Source organism: Rattus rattus, chromosome 3 (genome assembly GCF_011064425.1).
Source record: "Rattus rattus isolate New Zealand chromosome 3, Rrattus_CSIRO_v1, whole genome shotgun sequence".
NCBI classification, from domain to species: Eukaryota; Metazoa; Chordata; class Mammalia; order Rodentia; family Muridae; genus Rattus; species Rattus rattus.
Genome location: NC_046156.1, coordinates 201040311 through 201065384, shown reverse-complemented (window position 1 = coordinate 201065384; position 25074 = coordinate 201040311). Strand labels below are relative to the sequence as shown.

The 25074-nt window shown below is 46.3% G+C and overlaps 1 pseudogene; it reads left to right on the top strand.

Annotated features, from left to right (window-relative positions):
* The first annotated feature begins 21146 nt into the window (after window positions 1-21146).
* Window positions 21147-21654, top strand: LOC116895684 (annotated as a pseudogene).
* The last annotated feature ends 3420 nt before the right edge of the window (window positions 21655-25074 follow it).

Genomic DNA, 25074 nt, shown 5'->3' with positions numbered 1-25074 from the left:
GGGAATCCTACACCATCTTTTGGACTTTGTGGGCTCCTTCCCTCATGTGTGGTACACGCAAACTTACACAGGAACACACACACACACACACACACACACAAATAATAAATAAATCTTTTTAAACAGTCAACAAATTGTGTACTAAAGGAGGATTCATTTTCTTGTGTATAAACTATGCTGAAATTATGTTTTTAAGCCATAACAAACAGTCAAGAAAATGGCAGACTAAGAGAGCCTATATTACTGGAAGCAGAAAAGCGTGCAAGGTCATTGCTATAGGAAGAGCCCTTAAAGCCATCCGGAAATGATGTGCACACCAATAGAATATCACAAACACAATGAAGGAGCTATTCGTAAATGGAAAATATGGGCATAGGATACTAAAATGCAAATGCTTTAGAGAGGAAAGAAATGCAAATCGGAACTGAAACCACATGAAGTTCTTATCTACTTTTTTTTTTCTTTTAAAATACTCAGATTCCTTTCAGGTAAAGAGGGAAAGGTGGTTTAGATCTTGAGAGGCAATGTAAGCTTCTAGAATCTCTCTGGGAGAAAAAAAAAATCAAACTATTTACAGAATGCTCCTTTATTACGATGCTCGCACGCACGGCTTATAGATGACTGTGGCTGCACTGTATTTGCTCCTTAAACCACCTCTGGCTCCAAGATCCTCTGGTTTACGCCTCTGTTTGTGCGCTTCTACCCGATGAGGTAAAATGTAACCTTTATTGAAACAAACCGTCCTAGCTCTGTGAAAGCTACAAATCTCCAGAACAACTGAGAGGCTCCCCCAGACACCTTTAACGGATCAGAGGCAGGGCTGTGGCTCAGGGACAGAGTACCTGCCTAGCATGCCGGAGACACCTTGGGCTCAACAGAGACAGACATAGACAGAGACAGAGAGAGATGGAGACAGAGACAGAGACAGAGGAAGGCACAGACACACAGAGAAACAGAGAGACAGGCAGACACAAACACACACACACATAGAGAGGAACGGAGGGAAGGTAGGAGGGAGGTGGGCTGCCTGTGCTTGGCTCGATCACTATGGCCTAGGAGCAGTTTGGTTGACATCTAGGGTCTATATACTCCTGTGTGTGGATAATGCATTAGATCAAGTCCCCTTTGAATCATATAGAGCAGTGGGGGTTGTGGGGGAGAAGGGGGGAGTACCAAGGGCAGAAATGACAGACAGGTTAAAAAGATGCAGGCTACGACCGAGGACCAGCATCATCTTCCTTCCAGTTCCTTCTGGAATCCTCGTGGCCATTTTCCCCAGGACCAAGGAAGAGCCATGAGTCAGCCCATCATCCCACATAGACTTTGAGATGGCGGCTCTTTCTCAGCCATCACAGACTTGGTCTTCCCTGCTATAAGGGCAGGTACTATGCGGACGGACTACACCCAAAACGAAAGGCTAAAATGCTAGAAAAACACCCAATCAACCTAGATGTGTGTACTTATGGGAAGAGTCAGCTACAAGGCTAAAGGCATTTCACGTACAGTCCACCCATCCAGGCTCTACCACAGGACCTGGGGAAGCAAGCAGACGTCTGCCCCGTTCTTGCTAACTGTGCCCTGCTTTAATTTCCCCTTGCCGTTTTCTTCAGCCCACCCCTGACCTCTGCCTTGCCCTTGCAATGTTCAAAGGTCTTCAGCAAATCTCCTTAGCTAGCAGGAAGGCCACTGGTTAAACCCTCCCCAGTCCTTAAGCCCTCTTGCAGGTTCCAGCCTCTTTGCTGATTTCTCCCTTCATCCCTGTCATGCCTGTTGCCAGAAATCACACACTGGGGGCCTGTGTGTGTGTGTGTGTGTGTGTGTGTGTGTGTGTGTGTGTGTGTGAGCTCCCTTCTCTTGCTTTGAATTACTCTACAATTTTAGCACTGAGATCTACTCTGAGCATTAATGTCTGTCCCCAATAGGTATATCTTACATTTCTTTTCATCTCAAAGAAGGTAGGAGATGTGGCCTAATGTGCACCTTCCCGTCAGACCTTCAGACGTTGCAGTATGAATGAACTCAGGCTCTTGGTACAGACAGCATCTGCTAAGCCTTCCTTGCCTTTGTCTTTATTTTTAAAGGGGAAACAAAGTAACACCTGCTTCTCTGGCCTGACAGGAGGGCTGGAACAAACAAGGCCCATTTTAGCATGAGCATGGTAATGCTGTGGCTATTCAGGAACGGTCAGCTATAAATATATAGATGCTGGCAAATGATCAGGATGGAATGGCTCTAAAGAGAGGGGTCATCAAATAAACAGAGGGACGGAGGTAGTTTCACTTCTGATGCCATGATAAAATTACCCTGAGAACATGCAACTTAGGGGACAAGGGGGGGGTCACTTCTGCTTATAACTCCAGGTTACAGTCCATCCATTGTGGGGAAGGCAGGAAGTTCGAGTGGCTGGTCATAGTCACAGTCAAAAGTGGAGAGAGGAGAGTACACACTTGTTCATCTGCTTGCTGTGCTCAGCTCCATTCCTACGCTCTTACACAGTTCAGGAACAACTACCTAGGGAATGGTGTCACCCACAGTGGGCTGGGTCTTCCTATACCAATTAACATTAATTAAGACAACCCCACACAAATATGCTCCCAGGTCAAACTAATGTAGGTGATCCTCCGGGTGATTCCAAATTGAGTCAAACTGACAAAGTCACAGGCAGGATTACCAATGCGCGGCAGAGCGAATCTATGATAGCCTGAACTGAGACAGAAAACCCAGAGGTAGCATGCCGCAGACTCTAGCAGAACTGTGGCTAAGTGGTAGAAATGAGGGAAAGAAAAAGCACAACTCAAAATACTATCAATCACTCTGATACATTCATGTGTTTGTGTATATTTATAATTGCAAATATTATTAGCTACTCAAATATAATTAATTCACCCAACAAATATTTACTGAACATCCATTATGTGCCAGGGAAACAGGAAATTTCTTAGAATCAACAGAATAACGGTCAAGATATGTCTTCTCTGTTATATATCCAGCCATCAAACTAAAGCCCAAAGTTCGAGTCCTGGTGCCTTCTGGTCTGAAGCAAGGACTTTATTCCTCAGTCTCCACGCCCATGCTAAGCAAAGCTGGTTAGTGCTAAAGTGGCTGGAAATTTTTCCCAGTTTAAAAATCTTTTGACGGTTCCTGATGCTAGTAGCTAGGGTTGTCTGTCTTTCCTGGATCTTCACACTCAAGTGTCGCCCTCCTCCCAAGTAATTTTATGGCACGGCCATCCATGGATGTCAATCTAGCAAGGGCCTTCTTCCTCAAGAGCAAGGTCAAGCATCCCTTTCCTGAGGAAGCTCCCCCTCCCCCAACCCCTACCTACCACCCAGCCACCCCTCCCCCAACCCCACCTACCCCACAGCCACCCCTCCCCAACCCCGCCTACCGCACAGCCACCCCTCCCCCAACCATTACAACCTCTCTTAGTTTGCTTCCTGTTGCTGTGAGCAAATACTGACCAAAACACCTCGGGGAAGAAAGGGTTCATCTGGCTCACATCTCCCAGTCACAGTCCATCACTGAGGGAAATTAGGGTAGGAACCTGGAGGCAGGGTCTGAAGCACACTTAATGGCAAAAGAATGCTGCTTACTAGCTTGCTCGCCAAGCTCAAGTTCAGCTACCTTTCTTTTACACCCCCAGGGCCATCTGCCCAGGGGTGGCTCCGCCCACGTAGGCTGGGCCCTCCTCACCAGTTATTAATGGGAATCCACAAACATGCTCACTGGCCATGCGGAGGGAGGCAGCTTCTCAGTGAGAGCCTCTGTCCAAGTCTGTGTCGAGTTGGCAAAACCCAGCCAGCGCAGAGCCCATCCAGGAGTACAGAAGCTATTCCTGCCTTTAAATAGAGTGAATCACGTATGGGTAATGGTTTTCCAAGGGATGGAAAAGCTGAGTCTCCAACCAGTGGATAGGACAGTGAGGGAAACTGTGAATTAGCACCAGGAAGCTGCCGAAGGAAGTTACCAGAGCCCAGAAACCATAGTCAAGGTGCTGAGATGGACTTCAGTGGCCCTGGGTGGTAGAAGTAGAGTCACAGAAGCCCCCCCTGCTGATCTGAAGGACCTGAAGGAATCACAAAAGGCGAAGGAGTGAGTCGCTTGACTCCTCCCTTCTGCTGCAGACGACCTTCTGTGCTGCTCACAACCTGCCATGCTGCTCGACCTGCCCTGCTGCTCGACCTTCCGTGCTGCTCTTTGGTTAAAACAGCTGAAAACTGGCAGACTTCGAGCCTGAAGGGTACCTGGCAGCCCGTGAGTAACCCCTAGACTACGTTTTTACACTCCTCTACCCTAGCGGCGGAAGGAGCCAGGAAGTGTGAGGGGCTGCCCCCTCTTAGCCTCCCTTAGGTCGGCCTCCTTCTTCAGCTCACGCTGCGTTTCCACTGGCCGTGACCTCTCTGTTTCCTAACTGTGCTTTCTGTACCCCGGTGCAGAATTTCAGAGTGGCGGGCGTTCATCCTGGTCTTCTAACTAGTATAATTCACAGTATGCAACAGGCGTTCAACCACCATACACTCTGTGTTGTAGAAGAAAGAAAAGTGAGCAAGCCTTTAAGTAGTGTTCCTCCAGGGCTTGTGTTTCAATTCCTGCCTCCAGGTTCCTACCCTGAGTTCTTGCCCTGACCTCCCTTCTCAATGGACTGTAAGCTGTGAGGTAAAATAGGTCCCTCCCTCCCCGTGCTGTTCATGGTCATGGTCTCGACCACAGCAATGGAAAGCAAACAGGAACACCTATGGAGCCATATCCCCATCCCTCTCCCTGTCCTCCGTCTACTTCCCTCGACTACCTAACTCTGATGAGCATGAAAGACTGAGCAAGAAGCCTGGGGCCGCTTCACACCTGGGTCTGCAGGCCGAAACCCTATATTTAAATCATGCCAACAATAATTATGATAGTTATTATTCTCATAGCACTGTCAACATATCAGCCTTCTACCGTCCGCTTCGTGGAAACTGCCTCAAATCTCAAAGTATCTTTCCTCTACCACCCAAGATGCTTCGAGGCCACCTCTCCCTGCTGCTAATCAGTCTATGCTCGGGATAAACAGACTCATTTTAGAATCAGCTTCAGCAAAACATAATTAGAAGGTTAAATTAGCTGCCCCCGAGATTGCATAATGAATGCCCTGGCCCCCCCAAAATAGTGCTTTTATTACCTGATGCTTTTATCAACTGTGTCACGTTTTCCCTTCGATCACTGCAGCAAAAGGAAGTGCTACTGATCTCCATAACTGAAACGGATTGTCTCTGTGATGCTTTCTGCAGGATAAAAACCAGATTTACGTTGTCCATGAGTACAAGAGGGTGTACGCTGTAGTGTATGTGTGGGAGTCAGAGGACAAACTCGGTCAGCACTCACCTTTCACCTTATTCATGGCTGAGTCCCTACTGTTTGCTGCTGTGCACATCAAACTAACACGTCCATGGGTCTGCCTGTCTCCGGCCCCCATGGAGATGTAGGAGTGCTGGGACTTCCGCATCCAGCTTCACACAGGCTCTAGGTGTCCATCCAAAAGTAGAAACTCGCATTCCGAGCAAGTCTTCTCCACTGGGCCCTTTCCTCAGCCTCCAGGTTTCTCCTTTTCTAAATCTTTATCATCTGTGTGTGGACACACCCATGCCAAGATGTCAGGGAACATGCACAGGGAGGTCAGAGAACAACTTTGTGGAGCTGGTTCTCTCTTCACACCTTTGAATGGATTCTAGGGACCAAGTTCAGGCTGTCAGGATTACAGGCCAAGCACTTTAACCTCTGGGCTACCTCTCTGGCCATGTTCTTTTCTTGTGTTACAGGTAGAGTAGCAGGCAAGTACTAAAGAAAGGAGGTAATGAGAGTCAGGCAACCAGCATTCAACTCTTGGTTCTGGTTTATGGCGGGACAATCCTAGGCAAGTCAGGCAACCTGTGAGAGACCAGGTTCTTTTAGTATGAAATAAAGATGTACCCCCCTTCAATGACACTAGCCGTAGAGTAGCTTGCTCTGTGGTTCAAATGCATCCCCTTATATCTTTGCCATGATGAATTATTTATAGTACGATTTCATATAAAGAAGGAGTCAGAGGTATTAACTTGCTCAAGAAGATATGAAAACTGGGTGTGATTTTATACACTGAAATCAGGAAGCAATGGTCAGAAGTGTAACAGGAGCTAAATTAGGGGATTAAATTAGGCCTAATTAGTAGGCCTGGAGCCCACATTTCTGACTAGACACCCACTATTCTCTGCATTTCACTCTGTCCCTGTGTAAAATGTCAGGTCATTAGCAGCTGTCACTGGAGAGAACTCATGTGTAGCTACAATTCATATCTCTGCATAATGTTCGCGCCTTTCAAAAATGTGGTCCGTGTTGGAAACCAGATCTCTCTGTGTCTCTTTCTCAGTGTGTCTCTGTCTATATCTCTGTCTCGCTGTCTCTCTTTCCCCACTCCCTGACTCCCACCCGCCTTCACTTTAATCTGAGCAGCAGTTGCCTTCGTTTACTTGTAGCAAATAGCATGCTGCCCTTGTCCCCGTTTTTTCATGCGCTGGTACTGGTCCACCACGTCTAGATCCAGTGGCCACTACGATGTCTCCCATATGCCAGGAAGAGATCATGATTGTCTGGCAACAGGATGTAGTTCACCAGAGGAAGTGTCTGCTGCAGGCCACCATAGGTCAGTAACCAATTCACCAACACCTTGACAGTATCAGACAGAGGAGACGGGCTGGAGATGTTAGCTCTGTCATGGAGACGTTGCTTGGCATATTCAAGGCCTTTGGTTCAGTTCCTGAAAATGAAAAGACATTCTGATAGAAATTCAGGTGATGACAACGCTATGGGCCATTGGCCTTATGGGAAACAACAACAAAACTATCCACAGACACACTGAGCCAGGAAGGGCACCAAGGAACACCGGAAGTGGGATCCAGTTTTACCAAGGCCTCCTGTTACCAGCACTTTGAAACATACAACTTGGAGTCGTGTGAGTCAAGGGTATACATAACTGTTTAATCATTTAATTATGGAATCTTTTTTTCCTCTGTGAGAAACAGCTTTGTGGCTACCGTCCATATCAATGTCAAGTCTTGTTTTTGCACAGACAGATTGGAAATGTATCAAGCCAAACTCACCCAAACACTAGCACAAAGGTTGTGAAAAACCTGGGGGTTGAGAAAACGTGGGGGTAGGGAAGAGACCAAGCTTATTAGCAAATCTGATGATATTTTATTAAAGGAAGTGTGGCTGGAGTCAGGGCCTCACCTGCTAAAATCCAAAGCAGAAAACTAAGCAAGTACATTGAAGTACACTGTGCAATACCCGCCCCCAAAGCTGTAGACTGATTCAGAAAAGGAAATAGCAGCATTATGACAAGCAATGTAAGACACAATATTCCACAATGCCTTTCATTCATTCATGCATTCATCCACTCATTGCACAAATACAGACTGAGGACCCCACTGTGTGTTGTGGTTTGCCCTGAAGTTATCTGTATTTTGATGCTAATTCCACTGCCCCAAGGACTCAGTCAAGGACTCAGAACTCAGGTAACTTCACCAGAACCACCTCCCCATTGAATTTGTAAAGTACAGATGAGGAGCAGGTACAGGATAGAAGGAGGCCTGTCATTGGAAGAGAAGGAAGGATGGGTGGGAGAGAAGTTTGAAGGAAGAGGAGGAGACGAGAGAAAGGAAGAGTCCGGAGGGAGAGAGGGGCAGAGAAGCCATGGCAGGACAAGATGGCAGGTGATGTTAAGATTCTGCTCTGTGTATTTACAGGTTGTTATTAATGTTCTCAAGGGATGGATGGTACCGGACTTTGTATGTTTAAGTGGGCAATTATATCTTATCAATTGGGTCAAAGATTATTGTGTTGTGTGTTCTTTTATGTGAGGATTTGAGTGTAGGAAAGTGTGTGGCTGGGATGTGTTTCCGCCCAGATATCTAGCAGTGAGGACCTAGCGGGGTAAAAGACAACCATACTTTTTTATTTTATATTTTTACAACAACTGTGCACTGAGATAATGGGTACCATAAATAATGAAACAGTGCACAAATGAATTCCAGCAGATTTATCTGCATCTTAAATAACTTATTTTATTCTTCTGATTATAAAATAATGAACTTTGGTGGTTACTTTGTTTTGTGGTAGTGCTGGGGATAGAACCCAGGGTCTGTGCTTGTCAGTCTATGCCATCTAGCCACATCTAAGCTCTTATAATTTTAAAAGTATTAAATATCTAAGCTTAAAAAGTATTAAAAAAAAAAAAAAACGCCAGACATTACGGTTCACACCTCTAATCCCAGAACATGGGAAACGGAGACTTGGAGATCAGGAATTTAAGGTCACGTTCAGCTGTGTAGTGAATTTGAGGCCAGCCTGGGCTCCATGACACCCTGTCCCAACACAAAACAAAACAAAAACAAAAACAAAAACAAAAAAAAATCAAATACAGAGTAAACAGGCACCTTCCTTGATGAGAATGTTTCCCAACCCCCAGTGCTATCGGCATTTGGCAGTAAGCAGTTGCCCTGGGGCCCACCTGGCCTGCCATGCCTGATAGGTTGACCGTCAGCATCCCTGGCCACTACCCACCATGTGAACCCTCTGCACCTCCAGATTCACTACCGTCAAAATTCCCAGCATTCAAAGGGGCATGATGTGCCCAACAAGTTTCCCGTAACTATGTCCACGTTGATAGAAGAGCAACGCTGTGCGCTTCGGGCAAAGAGGCTTTCTGATCAGCAGAGACTCAAAACTGCCCCAAGCCCTGAGACTAACGTTTATGCACAAAAGGAACGGACTATGTCACACCATTCCAGGCCCAGGTAGCACCGCCGAAGGAGAGGAGCTGGAGGAAATGCCGAGTGCTGTGGAATGCTGACTTCCGGTTGTGACGTGTGATGGCTTCTCTTCTTAGTTGTCACCTAGACCGGATCTGGAATCCACTGTAGCACATCTACAACACATCTGCCTTTCGCTTGCTTCCTCGTTCTCTGCCAGATTCCTCTATGCTCTGGCGGTGGCGTTCCTTCACTGACACTGGAAGCAAGCACTCAGGACTTCCGACATCAACAGCAGCAGCTCTCCAGGGCTCCCCAGGCCTTCAAGTAGGACTCCTGAGACATCCAGCTTTGTACTCTGAACAACACCTGGGTCTTCCAGGGTGAGACAGCGGTGGCTGGACTACCCAGACCACGGTGTGTGAGCTAATCCAATGAATCCCTTTTAAAGTGTATATTCATTCTACCAATTCTGTCCCTCTATGAGAACCCTGACTAATACAATACGGCTGTTGCACTCTGGAATTCACTGTGGCTGTGATTACCCACACAAGACTGGGCCCATCAACAGCCTGTCCAGCAAAGGGGAGGGGCTCACCGAGCTCCACCCCTTACTGAGGATTTAGACGCAGCTGACAGTTGATACGGGACAGGTATTTTCCTCAGGTGTGTAACCATAGAGGAGGTGTCCCTGCTCTAGTCAACAAACTCCTCCCCACAAACCTATAGCTAACCTTAATAAGACGCATTGGATCACCAAAATTCTGAGACACACACACACACAGAGAGAGAGAGAGAGAGAGAGACTATAATAAAATATGGTATGTTGGGTCTGAAAATATAATGAATCTGTTATTCTGTTATCACATATAAGTAACTTATTAATAAAATTGTTCTTTTAAATCCCAGTACTCAAGAGGTAAAGGCCAAAGAGCAAAATGGTTTTAAAAACAAACACCAATAGCACAAACCCCACTTCAGCCACAGCCCCTGCTTTCTATAGAGGTTAGAGAGCAGCAGAGAGCCCGGGCCCCATGCTTCAGCCCAGTTTCAGGTCTCCAAGCCTCTGTCTGAGAAGCCTCATACTGTACCAGCAGAGGCTGGCACACAGGCACATAGCTGAGGAGAACTTATGGGGGCGGGGGTGCTCTGCCTTAAATGGGTAGCTGTGTCAGCCTCTCCAAGGTCAGGGAGCATCACATAAGAAAGACAGAGAAAATGGGCCCACCAGCATCTCACAATGGATGGAGGAGAGGCCAGTGAAGCCACACTCTCTTCAAGGTAGTGTCAAAAATCAACAGTTGTTGGGGGAAGGGGTGTCGACTTTTAAAGTGGTATAGCCACCGGTCCGTTGCCCTTGCTCCACTCAACAACCTCCCGCCCACGTTTGGACAATAAACTAAATAAACTCAGTGGGCCACACACACAAAGGGGACAAATAGGAAGGGAGGCCTGAGAGAAAGGGGAGATGAAAATGATTTACTTTTAGTATGAAATGATAAATGCATGAGATTGCTAAACGACTTTTAAAATTACAGTCCTCTCACTTCCCTGGGTAAAAAGAAAGCCAGGAACTTTTCTTTAGTATGGGGACTCCTAAGAGTGGACACACTGTGTGGCTCCTTTCCCTGTGAGGGAGACAAGTCACCACAGGCTCCAGACAGAGCCCTCGCCCCTCCCTGTGCGGATGAGGGAGGTGACCCTCTGCAGAGAAAGGCAGGCCTGGGAGTCTGGCCAGTGAGGGAGGACGAGCAAAGCTCCACTGGGGATCAGTGGCCTCAGGCTTAACTGCATGCGTCATACCCTCATCCAGGCCATGCCCCAGACTTGCCCTCTTCCAATGAGCTTTGCTGACGACACTGGAGCAAAGCCTACACATACGCACACAGACACACGTACACAGACACACACACACACAGATACATGTACACAGACACACACACAGAGAGACACATGTACCCAGACACACACACATATGTACCCACATACACACACACACACAACTCAGAATTGTGCCCAGTTCTCTGCTAACGAACAGGTAGGGGGAGGCTGCCTGGCCACTCCCTGCTGCCAGGACTTTCAGAGTCCATTGTGTTTAACCTAATGCAAAGCACCTGCCTGGGGACACTTATTTGGTTATCCGGGCACAAATGCAGTGTGTAAAGGAGCAAATATTTTCAGTTATAAAAATGCCTACTGAAGGGTTGGGGATTTAGCTCAGTGGTAGAGCGCTTGCCTAGGAAGCGCAAGGCCCTGGGTTCGATCCGAAAAAAAAGAAAAAAAAAAAATGCCTACGGAACTCATGCCTGGCTCAAGATTTGTAGGTCCCTAGAGCCTCAGTCCTGCTTGGGACAAAAGCAAATGGTGGTGTGGTTTATTATCTCTTAGTCACACAGTTGATGCAGATACTAGTCATCAAGAGTTGAGGGGGGGAAGGGTAAGATGGGCCCAGACTTGAATGCTCATTTTTTTGATAACCACTGAGCTCCCAGGTCGGCCCAGCCCCATGTTCTGCAAGGAACAACTCAGTTTCCATTGAAGCTTTCACCTCTCACAAGTTCAAAACCCCACAAAGCAGTCAGCTGAGCGAGCCCCTATCCCCACCCCACCCCCGTTCCTCAGATCTCCCTATTTGTTGACCTAAACTACAAGTCCTCAGCACCAGCTTTGACAGATTTCCCCCCTGATTTTCAATAGAGACTGGAAAACAGGATCTTTATGTGAAATCTTCTTTTTCACGTTCAAGTATAGAGCAACATCTTTAAAACAAACCTTCCCCAAATCTGTGAACTACTTCTGTCTTAGGGTCAGTGAGGGCAGTGATTGGGAGTAAGGTATCTAGGAAACCTAAGGAATGAATCTGGCCTACACCTGCATGCTGTGTGACCCTGGCTATTCATCAAACCCGCCTTTGTCTTACTTCCTCATGCCTACACTGCACCCTTAGAGGAGAGGATGTGTGTGGCTTCATAACTACAGGCTATTATCTTTATGGGATACCTGGTCTGTTTTCCCTGGAGTCTTTTTGATGGTGTCATTGAGAGAGGAACATTCAACCAATGCCTGTGCTCTCTGCGAAAGGAAGTTTCCAGCCTCTTAGAGAATTCCAGTGACTGTAGTTGAGGAGCAATCCCCACACCTCATGCTATGTTCATCTATTGCTTATGTGCCCAACAGATGCCCTCCCAGAATCCCTTGCAGGCTTCTCTGCTTTTAGGGACTGAGTTATAATCACACCTGTACCTTCTATTGACCAGACTCCTCTTCTGTTCCCTGTCTATAGGTGCATCCTCATTTATAACATGTCCTGTGATGACCTGCTCTAGGTTGGGTATCTCTGAAGGAATGACTTGATACATACAGTTTGTGGGTAAAACACTGAAGGGAATGAAGGAGGAGAAGGGAGAAAAAACGATAAATGCCCGCGTTAGCCGCAAGTGAGTGACATTCGTATACAGTCCCTATCCTCACTGGAATGTGTGAATGGAGATTAGAAAATCATTCACCACGTTTATTTATTTTAAAATTAAGCGTGCATTTATCCAGCCGTTGCTAGAAACCTATCCAAGAGACTAAAAACATGTGCACCTAAAGGCTTACGTGTAAATATTTGTGTTAGCTTTCTCATACCAGTCAACACTTGGAAACAACCCAAACTGACACTGACAGATGGAGATGCATGGTCCAGTAATGCCATACGAGAGAACTCTCTACACAGTAGCTCCTTGAACTGTGGAAAGTGAAGACTGTCATTTTAATGTTAGGTTTAAAAGGCAATTGTATTCAAATGTGTTGACTTACACAGTGCTATGCCTAGGTTCATGTGATAGTTGTGCCTACTTGGACACAAAGTAGAATCACCTTGGAAGAGAGTGTCAATAAGCAGATTGTTTAGATCAGGTTGGTCGTATCTGTGATGGATTGTATTGGTTGTGTTGGTTGGTGGAATATGCAGTCCACTGTGGGTGGCACCATCCCCTTGGTTTTGGTCCTCAATGGGATAAGAGTAAAGAAGGTGCGATGAGTGGCACACATGTATGCATGCGTTCACTTCATTCCCTCTCTGCTTTTGGCTGTGGACATGAGTGGCTGTTAGGAGATCCCGCCTTGACTGCCCCACAATGATGGCTATAACTTGGAATTTTAGCTAAATAAATGCTTTCTCTATTAAAGTAGATTAATCGTAACAACTGCATACAAAATTAGAACCATACGGAACTCATTACTTTAATACTCATTTTTCAATACTCATTTCTGGTTGGTTGGGTCTCTTTGTAGCACAGATGGGCATCTGGACTGATACCTACTCTACCCCAGATTCTCTTTCATTCTGACTCCCAGGCAGGCAGGCAAGTCTGTGTGCTTAAGTCTATCATGAAAATCCCTAGCTTCTGTGTCAGACCCTTACTAATAGGGCCAAAAGCAACACAAGCTAACCGAGGCTGCGATGCATCTTTGCACGGTTCTGGACCAGATTCCTTGAGTGCTGCCGCACCGTCTCCATCCCTTCTCGCATCACCTGTATGATTGCCCCACTTGTTGCTGAGGTCACCTCCGCCCCTAGGAGCATTCATTTCCTGCACTGTGTCAGTCTGAGGACTTCGTTTCTGCTCTTTGTTGGAAGCTGCCTCAGGCACCTCGCTGTACAGCACTCTTCATGGTGAACATGGCGGCTTGCTCCTACAAACTCAGTCAACGAGAGCATGCTGGAAAGATGGGGTCAGGCCTTATGTAATCACACACACACAGCCATATGTGTCCCGCACCAAATTTGACTTGCAAGAAGCCCGTCATGAGTCTCCTCCACACACAAGAGGGAGAGAGCATACAGGGGTGAAACCAGAGAACGAAGATACCAGGATTTCCTCTAGACCGTCTGTCCGTCACAGCTTACCCTCCGGCCCCCAGTGATCACTGTATCACTCCTGCATGCAGAGAATAGTCTCTCTCCTGAGGAACTCAAGAGTCTCACGCTGTACCACAGCCTGCTCAGCTGAGTTCCCAACAGCATCATCCAAACCAGGTCCAGCTGTGGAAGAGGCCCCTTGGGTGTTCTTCCTCAGTCTAACAAAACTAAAGACAAGTCATGTGATGCCCAGTTCCATGGAGAAGCAGTTCTAGTCAAACGGATGTAGAAATGCCCATTTTAAAAGGACAGTGAAAAGAGAGTTACTAACCACCATGGTAGTGATGCTACCTGCAGAAGGGCGAGGCAGGACTGTGGGTTCTAGGCCAGCCTGGGCTATACTCTAAGACCTTGTTTAGCAATAAAAATAGATTTAAAAACTTGCCAGTCTTTTTTTTTTTTTTTTTTTCGGAGCTGGGGACCGAACCCAGGGCCTTGCACTTCCTAGGTAAGCGCTCTACCACTGAGCTAAATCCCCAGCCCCAAAACTTGCCAGTCTTAAACCCTGCAACATAAAGGCTTCTCCCAGAATTCCATGGTAGGCTATAAGGATGTAATAATTTCAGAGCGTAACCCACCCCCCCCCAGGCTAGGTTGGTTACACCCTCTAGATTCCTATTTTAGAACATTTAAACAAATAACTATTTAATATATGAGTATATTGTAGTTGTCCAGACACACCAGAAGAGGGCACCAGATCCCAATACAGATGGTTGTGAGTGGGTTGGGGATTTAGCTCAGTGGTAGAGCGCTTGCCTAGCAAGCGCAAGGCCCTGGGTTCAGTCCCCAGCTCCGGAAAAAAAGAAAAGAAAAAAAAAAAAAAAAACCATGGTTGTGAGCCACCATGTGGTTTCTGGGAATTGAACTCAGGACCTCTAGAAGAGCAGTCAGTGCTCTTAACCACTGAGCCATCTCTCCAGGCCCTGGACCTTCCTGCTGGTATTTTTTTTTTTTTTTTTAGAACTACCTATCATTTTGTGCCCATTCCATCCATTTCAGTTTGATGATGTTTTTGCAGAAATTATTTCCTCAAATACCTTGTGGGTTTCCCATACATTTCCCTTCACATAAAAGCTGAGGCCACTGCTATTTTTGAGTTGAGCCTTTATTTACCTGGATTTCTGCTGAGAGGGTGAAGCCAGCTCCATTAAGCTTCCAAATAACATCATCACTAGACAGGATCTGTGAGCTCCATCCCTGGAGTCTTGCATATGCCTAATCTCCCTGCACTTTTTAAAAAAAACGTCTGCACAATCTCCATTGGTTTTTTTTTTCTACTCCAAAATTTATATGAATTAAATGCTCCAATGCAATTTCTTTTATAAAAGTTTTTATTTTTATTTATTTTATTTGGTTGTTTTGGGATAGGGTCTCTCTCTCTCCATAGCGCTGGCTGTCCTGGAATTTATTATGTAGACCAGACTGGGCGCAGAACACAGAGCTCCTCTCGCTTCTGCCCACAGAGGGCTGGGAGTAAACGTGTACACCACCAGGCCTGCTTTATTGTTAATTTTAACTGCGTGTAGATTTGTGGGTATGAGTTAAGTACCCACAGGGGCCCCAGAGGAGGTCAGATCCCTGGGGCTGGTATAGAGGATATTGTGAGCCAAGTGGAAGCAGTTATTGGGACCCAACTCTCATCCTCTGTGAGAGCATACTCGGAGCCACGGAGCCGTCTCTCCAGCGTAAGTTCCTGATTTTACGTCTTTTCACCTGAGGATTTTCAAAGTCATCAAGTTCTGGTGCCTTTCATTGTATGTCAGCCTCTCCCCGCCCCTCCCGCCCTCCAGCATTTTACTGTGAGCACCGAGAAGAAGCCAGGTGGCACCTTCAATATTTTACTCTGGATTTATCTCAACTGCACAGCCACACCTACCACTTGCTTCACGTGTGTGCTGTTCTCACGGTTCGCTTGTGCCTTTCTGCCTTTAGGGCATTTATAGCATTTGAGCATACACACACACACACACACACACACACACACACACACACACACATATACATATACATATATATATGCACACATGTAAAGTCGTGTATAAAGTAGTACTTAAATGTTTGGAAAATTTTATATTTGCTAAATTCATGTCTTCATTTTTTTTTTTATTATTTAAGAAGTACTCGAACGTTTTAGAAGAGCTCTGTAAAAGGTGTACTCGGAAGTTTAAATAGACGGTGAACAGCAACGACTGCCTATTGTGTGCAGAGGCCTCTAGGACGCCGATGAATTTAATAGGCTCTTTTCATTCCAGCAAGATTTACAAGCCACAGAACTGTCGGGACCAAGCAGGGATAGGAACGTTCAAGCTCCCCGAGAGGGTGGTGACCCTGCAATGCTGCTGCCCTGGGTCCCTCTAGTGGCTTAGACTGCAAGGTGCGCCTCTCTGAGGCACCAAGACGAGAGTACTTTCCTGAGCAATCACTCTTCCTGAAGTTATACCTAAGCCAAGTATGGGGGTGAACGCCTCTGGTCCCTGCATTTGGGAGAGGCTAAGGCATGAGGAGTAGAAGTAGAAGGCCAGTTTGGGCTTTAGGCTAAATTACTATCTCAAAAGAATATTATCTGATCAACAAGATGAAAAACAAAAGCTCAGAAAGTCTTCCCCCGGTGTTTTTGTCGAAATGCAACCTCTGCACAAATATTCTGTACGTCACCAGACACCACAGTCCCTTTGATCATCTTTAATGATGGCTAACTGCTTCCTTCTCACTCGACCTTCTGTCCCCGCAGCCTGTGGTCCTTGCCTTCACACTTGCCCTCTGGAGCCGCTGAGCACCTTTCTAATCTCCGTTCTAATCTCTTCTCTACCTGACAGCCTTGAAATTAATTGCGGATGGCGTCTTGCCTGCCCCCTCACCTCCCAGGCAACACACAGTTCCTTCGACTAATCCCAGCCACTAGATTCTTCTCTCCGTTTTGGTTGTTCTTTTCTGGGTTGTTCACGCAACCCTGAAAAACATGCTGGCTATCAGGACCTGCCCCCCAACACCTGAGACGTGTTGCCCGGTTATAGCAAGTGTCACAGAGAGATACGACAATCTTGCCAGCTGCCCTATTTCCAGACCCCAGTCTCCTCTGAGCAGCATTGTCACAGAGCGGCTGAAAGCTGAGACTGCTCTTACGTGGATGGGCCACACTCGGGTCAGCTTCACAGCTGCCTTTACTTTGCCCTCTTCGTGACAAGCCTAGAAACACTTCACATGTTGGGTCAGGCTCATCCGTTTACAAACATAAAGAAATGCAAGCATTCTGAAAATACATGGCCAGGTCTGCATGAACCAGACCTGCGAGCAATCAGGGAGATCAAAAGGAGCGTTGAGAACGAACTGCTCCCTGGTGAGATGGCCTCTTGGGTACTTGGAGTGGGGTCTCTGCCCTTTGGGTTGGCAGATGACCAGCCTAAATCCTTTCCTCTGCATTTTAAACTCATTGCCTCCGATATGGCCCTCTGTGGACATGGAAGAGAGACTCAGTGTCAATAATGTAGCATCCCTCGATAGTGTGAAGACTGATATTCAGTCTATGCACATCTCTCTCCTCTGAGCTAATGGAGACTTTTCCCTGAAGGGCTGTTTTTCAAAACCTTTCACCATTCACTTCGTCTCCCCTGGCTCCAGTCCAATCTCACCATAACATCCTCCACTTATGGGCCCCAAGTCTGAGCCGTATGCTCTAATGACCTATATTGGCTACAGATTAAACGAGTTATCTCTGTGAAAATATTTCCTTTATAATACAGCTTGCTGTAACTAAGATTTACATGCCTAAAAACTCCTTACAGTATAACAGGTAGTGTTTAAAACTTTCTTTGTAGACCATCTGGTTTGATATCCAGGCACATGGTGGGTCTCATAGCACCATTGCTGGGTCTGATATTGGGTCACCCAGCCCAGACAGCAAGAGACAGACAACCACAGGCAATAATGGTATGGACTACATTTGGGGAGGAAGAATCCTTTTATCTTGGGACTTGCCACCAAACCTGACGACCTAAGTTCAATCCCTTGGACACACATAGCAGAAAGGACTGACAGTTCATGCTGTCCTCTGACTCCGACATATGCACTGTTGTGTGTGCACACACAGGATAAATAAAATGTATTTGTAGGCCTGGAGAGATGGCTCAGTGGTTAAGAGCACACTGGCTGCTCTTCCAGAGGTCCTGAGTTCAGTTCCCAGCAACCACATGGTGGCTCACAACCATCTGTGATGGGATCCGATGCCTCTTCTGATGTGCATACATAAAATAAATTAATAAATCTAAAAAATGTATTTAAAAATGTATTTGTAAAATAAACAAAAAGAAGATAGACTAGGGATTGCTCTCAACAGGGACATTCTTTTTTAAATGACTTCTACATTTTTTTATGTATATGGGTGCTGTGCCTGCATATGTGTCTGTGTGTAATGTGCATGCCTGATGCACTAGGAGGCCAGAAGAGGACATCAGGTCCCCTAAGACTAGAGTGCCAGGTAGTTCTAGGAGCCAGCCGCCATGTGAGTGCTGGGAATCAAACCCAGACCCTCTAGAAGAAGCTAGGACTCTTAACAGGAGCTCTCCCTCCATTGCATGGACACACACACACACACACACACACACACACACACACACACACCGCCGTCCTCTTTGGATCTTTATCCCAGTGTCTGACCTTTCTATAATTCTATTGTTGCCCTACGTCTCCTGGGATGCTGTTTTCTTCCAGTCTTCCAATAGACTCCATTCCTGGGCATTCTTGTACATCTTACAGCCTATCTCGCTGGACCCGTACCACTACCTGCTTTTGAAGTCAGCGTCAGATGAGTGTCTGAGACAGCTCACTGGGCCAGTTGTTTTAATGAATTCAAAGTGACGCCTTTGCTTTAAATAGGTGCTTAGTTATCCAAAAGGTCGCCCTGTGGCTGGGAATATGCTTGTCTCGAAGGGCATGGGGAACTGAGTTTGATCCTCAGAGCCCATGTAAAAATGCCGGGAAGGGCACCGTGAGCTCGCAATCCCAGGGCTGGGGAAGTGAAGGAAGATCCCTGGGGCTCACTCCAGCCTATCTCATATAATTGATGACCTCCGAGCCGATGAGAGATCCTGTCTCAGAAGAGGTGGATGGTATCCTGGAAGACGGCCCTGACTATGTCTTCTAGCCATCTCACGTGTACCTGCCCATAAATGGACGTGCGTATGCTGTCCTTGAAGGGACATCAGAAGGTCACACAAATGAACAAAATGGATCCCACAAGGGAGTATTCTGGGAAACATGGACACCACGGCGGCAGACTCACTGGGAAACAAAAGGAGGAAAAACAGAGATTCCATTTGGAAACCTCTGCTAAATAACGCCTGCCTTCTGCAGACTCCCTACTCCTCCATTTATGAATCATAGACTACATGCTTGCTGGTTGGCAATTCCAGTGTGCTTAAAATTGTCCCTATTTGGGGCTGACTGGCTAAGTGGTTAAAGGTACCTGCTGCCAACCCTGATGGCCTGAGTTTAATTCCCAGGACTCACATGATAGAGAGAGACAATGGACTCCCACAGTTGTCTTGTTCTCCTCACTAATGCTGTGGGACACATACACAGGACACACCGACATAGCCAGCCTCACACAGAAGGAGAGGGGGAGAGGGAGAGGGCGAGAGGGAGGGAAATGGAGAGGGAGAGGGAAAGGGAGAGATAGAGAGACAGAGAGAGACAGAGAGGAGGGAGAGGGAATGAATACACAATACTTTTTAATGTAAAATTATCTTTATTTTGAGAAACCACTAAGTGAAAGCAGCCACACACCCCTTTCTTTATATATTCACATAAAACTCTGGGAAAAGCAAATTCATCCACAGCAATAAAAAACAGATTAGTAATTATCCAAGGTCAAAAGGGGAGTGTGAGGAGACCTTGAACGTAACAAAAGTTTTGTGAGTTTATGCATGTGACAGCCTGGAAAAGTGTCCGATAAAGCATATAGTAAAGGCCTTGTGTCCCCAGCCCCTTGTCAAACTTCGAGGTGTTTGAACCATGGAGAAGTAGGGCGTACTCAGTGTCTTCTGGTCATATGGACATGTTCCCAGGAAGAAGGAAGAAGGAATCAGAATCAGGACCCTGATCTTTCTCCTTACTCTCTTTTGCCACCTAGTCTCTCTCTCTCTTTTTTTTTTTTTATCTTTACTCTTGTCTTTATTTTTATAAAATGATTTTTTTTTATTAACTTGAGTATTTCTTATATACATTTCGAGTGTTATTCCCTTTCCCGGTTTCTGGGCAAACATCCTCCTCCCCCCTCCCCTTCCTTATGGGTGTTCCCCTCCCCACCCTCCCCCCATTGCCGCCTCCCCCCCAACAGTCTAGTTCACTGGGGGTTCAGTCTTAGCAGGACCCAGGGCTTCCCCTTCCACTGGTGCTCTTACTAGGATATTCATTGCTACCTATGAGGTCAGAGTCCAGGGTCAGTCCATGTATAGTCTTTAGGTAGTGGCTTAGTCCCTGGAAGCTCTGGTTGCTTGGTGTTGTTGTACATATGGGGTCTCAAGCCCCTTCAAGCTCTTCCAGTTCTTTCTCTGATTCCTTCAACAGGGGTCCTATTCTCAAATCAGTGGTTTGCTGCTGGCATTCGCCTCTGTATTTGCTGTATTCTGGCTGTGTCTCTCAGGAGCGATCTACATCCAGCTCCTGTCGGCCTCCACTTCTTTGCTTCATCCATCTTGTCTAATTGGGTGGCTGTATATGTATGGGCCACATGTGGGGCAGGCTCTGAATGGGTGTTCCTTCTGTGTCTGTTTTAATCTTTGCCTCTCTATTCCCTGCCAAGGGTATTCTTGTTCCCCTTTTAAAGAAGGAGTTGCCACCTAGTCTTAATGACGTGAATAGTTTCTTCGCTCTGTACCCTGGTTGTGGGATAGTTCATTGGCAGAGGCCCAAACAACCAGTGTGGGTAGCTGACCACAGACTGAACCTATGAATGTAAGCCAAAATTCAACTTGTCATCTTTAATTGTACATCTGTCGAAACTCACCGCAGTGCGTGTTTTAAATATTTACCACTTACTCTCCAGCAGTGAGGCGAAAGTGCCGAAGGTTGACAGGAAAGACATCAACTGACAGACGTTAACAGTTTGTCACGTCTGCCCTGAGTGTTGGGTTGGTAGGATATTACAACCATGAGAGTGGGAAATTCCTGTGAAAGACAGTCGGGAGGGCGCACGGAACCCAGCTGAGGGACAAAAACTCAGGGACAAAATAAAGACACAGCTGACAGCAGCTCAGGACAGGCCAATCCTCACTGTGGGAAATTCAGCTTTAAAGAAAGTTTTACTAAAAAACTCTCAACTATACCAGGAAATCCCTGGGGAATCAAATCACAGAGTCGACTGAAAATTAATTGAAAAGTAATGCCTCAGGAAGAAAAGAAATTTGTAGGCAACTACAGAATAAGACTGCCATAAATGATCTCTAAGACGAGGAGAATGGCCGTCCAGGCCGGAACTCAAGATGGCTGCGCTCTTGCTGAGGCGCGTCGGCCGCCATTGCCTGCTCCACCTTAGTTCTCAGCTCCGTATCAGAAATGCTGCTCCTTTGGGAACCACAGCTAAGGAAGAAATGGCCCAGTTCTGGAATAAAGACACGAGTTCAAACCGTCCTGTCTCTCCCCACTTGACTATTTACAGGTAGTCTCTTCCCACGGCAATGCCTGTTTGCCACCGCGGCTGTGGGATAGCCTTGAGTGGAGGGGGTCTCTCTATTTGGCCTGTGGGCACTGCTGCTTCCTGGGAACTTTGAGTCTTATTTGATGCTTGTGAAGTCCCTGTATTTGGGGCCGGCGCTGATCCATGCAGCGAAGTTCGTGCTTGTCTTCTTTTTCATGTACCACACATTGAATGGGGTCTGACACTTGATGTGGGACCTAGGAAAAGGCCTGGGGATACCCCTGGTCCAGCTGTCTGGAATGACGGTCTCGGTTCTTGCAGTGCTGTCCTCTGCAGGACTGGCAGCCATATGAAGAGCTGGGATTCCCAGCAACCGTCCTGTGCATCATCACGCTGATCTCTATTCCTGTTTGTCACTCCTCCCTCCAGCCACCAAGGTTCTCTTGATTCGTTTAGATGCCACGTGCTTCCAATCCCCTGGGAGCACAGTGAGAAGCTTATGTAATAGCAGAAAGAGTCCTTTTCCCTGAGCCTAGGAGCCTTCACTCCTCCCCACATTTGATTCCGATTTGTGCTGAGGGTCAGCTTTGGGCTGCTTTTTGATAAAACAATGGGCTGCCGGCTTAAAGGACACTTCTGTTCATTGGTCGGATCAGGGCCTTTAGCACCCATACAGCGTGACTGAGAAAAGAGAAACGGAGGTGGAGAGGATCATCCTGCCCAGCTAGAGGGAGATAAAGAGCAGCGTGGATCTTGGGAGCTCATGCTTGGGGGAAAGACAGACAGCTTTCGATGCATGCGGAAGATCAAAAAAAAAAAAATTGTATTAAGATTGTTTCGTTTTTCATTTCTAGGAAAATACACCTTTAATGTCATTTTTTCTAATCTAAATTCATGTACCATCTTTCTTTGGAAATGATTAAGTACTACTCATTTAAAAAAAAAAAAAGAGGAGGAGAATGGAATAGAAAGTGATACAAACTGCTGCAGCTTATGAAGAGAAGGCAGGCGCCCAGACACTTGGGAGGCTGAGGTAGAAAGATTGCTTGACTTGACTCCAGGAGTTCAAGACCAGCCATGGGTAACATAGTGAGACCACTTATCAAAAAAAAAAAAAGTTAAGAAAAAAAAAGCCAAATCGTTTTCATAAGGAAAACTTACAGTCACTATATCTGTGTCCATGTTCGTGTCTGTGTCTGTGTCCCTGTGTCTGTGTCTGCACCTGCGCCTGTGCCTGGGCCTGTGTGTATGTGTGTCTGTGTCTATGTCTGTCTATGTCTGTCTGTGACTGTCTGTGCCTATGTCAGTGTCTGTCCATGTCCATCTGTGTCTGTGCCTGTGCCTGTGCCTGTGTCTGTGTCTGTATCTATTTAATGGAAATGAGTAGCAATTTAAGATTCCCAATGACAAGAGGATGCCCACAGGAACCACAGAAGGGACATATAGAAAAGCAGAAGGAAGCAATACAACAGAACTATTTTAAGAAGTGCTGTGTCCAGAACTCTGCGCCAGACATGGTGACTCACACCTCTAACTCCAGCACTTCAGAGGCAGGAGAATTCTGTTGAATTTATATCTAACAAAAAAAAAAAAAGTAAGCTAGGAAGTCTGAGGCTGCTAAGTACACAGAGTTGATAACCGTTGTTACCTAACGAAACACTGTAGAATTTGACATGGCCACATTCCTTTTGCTCAGCCCTGTGGGTGTGCCGCCTCTGGGAATTCCCCTCCATCTTAGTTCTCCGCTGCATTTGTGGCCAATGGGCAGATGGAGTCCATGGACAGTGACTAGCTTTTATTGGCCCACAGGAAACCAGAGGGGAGGGGCTTCAGTCCACTGGGTGGCTGAAGAGCCACTGTCTTGCATGGTCGCCATGGCACAGACAGACACCCTGCAGAGCTCAGTGGCTCCATGTTCCCAGTTCCTGTTTTGCAGCTGGGTTTTAAAGCCCTATTGTGTAGCATTTCCTTTTACAAAGACTGTGACTGAGGCCGACTAACATCTGGTTTCCAAGTTGCTCGAGTCATTTTAATTAATGGCTTGACATTTCTTTGCTGCTATTGTAAGCCTGGGGTAACTATGCATTCACTTCCAAGTTCCTAAATGAATTGCTTTGGCCCACGTTAAAAGTTTTTGTTCCAAGGATTATGGTACTGAGGTTTGCTTCATTTAAGAAAGACAGCAAAAGTTATCTTTATACATCATATAATTTGTTAGATTAACGGAAAGACAAAGTAAGGAATATTGTAGGTTATAGGAAATGACAGCAGGTAGAAGAAAGTGGAAAGGTGACACAGAGCTGGGTGTGCTGGCACACGCCTATAATTCTATCCCCCGAAGGTGGAGGAAGAATTCAAGACTAACCTCAGCTACTTAGTGAGTCTATCCTGGGCTACGTGAGATTCTGACTCAAACAAACAAACAAACAACAACAACAACAACAACGTGAAATCAAGTTATTCCTCCACCACCACTATTTGCCTTCCCAAAACATGAATCATTTCAGGAAGGAAGTGGGGACTAAATAAATGTCATGTAGACTCTTTGATAAACAAATAATGGGAAATATGAAGGTGTCGATTATAATCTGAGTAGACTTTGGACAAGCATATGTTCTAGAAATGCTTTGGCCTAGAAAGGATTCTCAGGCCCGTAATCAGACCATAGCTGTTGTGCTCAGTCTGTGACCTCACAAATGCCTGTGGACCAGTAACACTGATGTTCAGATAGTTGAAAATGTGATGGCTACCAACATGGAGAGCCAGAAAGAAGGAGAAGGTGTCTTCTCTGGAATCCAGGTAGAGATTCTTGTTTCTAATGTCTTCTGGGAGCAACACATCGGTGATAGGTGGCGAGTCTCTGGTTCAGTGTCTTCCTTGACCTATTGAGACTTCAGGGTGCTTTAATGATGTCTTCACAGACCATATACATATATATTAATTTACTGCTGCAGGTAGAAAATGCTCTAATTGAAAAAAATCCATAAAATAAGAGGGCAGAGAAGAGCTCATAGCTAGGGCAAGAGGAGCATGGAAATTTTGACAGGAAGTCTGTCTCAGTTACTTTTCTAGCTGCTCTGGTAAAATACTCTCACAAAAAGCAACGTAAAGAAGGGAGAGTTTATTTTAACTCACAGTTTTTAGCAGGGTGGTCACGGAGGCAAAGGTTGAAACAGCTGCTCACATTGCATGGTCGGTCAGGAAGAAGGGAATGCTTGTGTACTCATCTTTCTACTTTTTATGCAGTCCAGACGAAGCTATTGAGCTAAGCCTGTGGAATGATGCCACCCGCAGTGGACAGTATCTGACTCTAGTTAATCAAGACAATTCCCCATAGGTATATCGGAAGCCCCACCCCACAGATGACTTTACATCTTTCAAGTTGACGATTAAGATTAATCATCACGAGACATTCCCTGCAGGTTTACTAGGGATACTCTAGACCCTGACACTTGACCATTGGTATTTTCTACCTCATATGAAGGTGCTGAGGATCATTCAGCCATCTCCCTCAGGTGGAGGCATCAAGCCATATCAATGCCCACTAGAAATCTTGGGTGGAAACTCATAACCTGGTTCTGCTCTGCGTCTGCTGCAGCCAGCCAGCCATACTGAGTTCCTTATGTCCTTTCCTGCTGGAGTCCATCCTCATCCCAATCATAGTTGTCATCCCCTTCCTCAATAGATCCCTGGAAGTATATATACTCCTTCCCAGCCCCGATCCAGCTGCATCCATGTGCCTTCCGTTGATGGTTTCTGTCCTTCCTTGGTCA